This window comes from Falco rusticolus, chromosome 5, assembly GCF_015220075.1.
Source record: "Falco rusticolus isolate bFalRus1 chromosome 5, bFalRus1.pri, whole genome shotgun sequence".
NCBI classification, from domain to species: Eukaryota; Metazoa; Chordata; class Aves; order Falconiformes; family Falconidae; genus Falco; species Falco rusticolus.
Window position 1 is genome coordinate 40,638 of NC_051191.1, and position 260 is coordinate 40,897.

Consider the following 260-nt stretch of genomic DNA (forward strand, 5'->3'; position numbering starts at 1 on the left):
GCTTGTCTTGTTCTCTGGCACAAAGATACTTTCCTACAGGAAGGATTTCCAGGTTTAAGAATCAAAGGAATGCATCTTGTTCTGACAGAATTATTATGTTTGCAACAGTGCATCTGTCTTAGAGATATTAACAGCTTGCAAGTTCTGTAACAGGAATCTCAGAGTTTTGTAATAACATACACTTTTTTTCGTTTTGAATTCTCTGGTAAAAGATTAATAATTTGTTTCATAGAAAGACAATTCCAATTATATCAAGATTC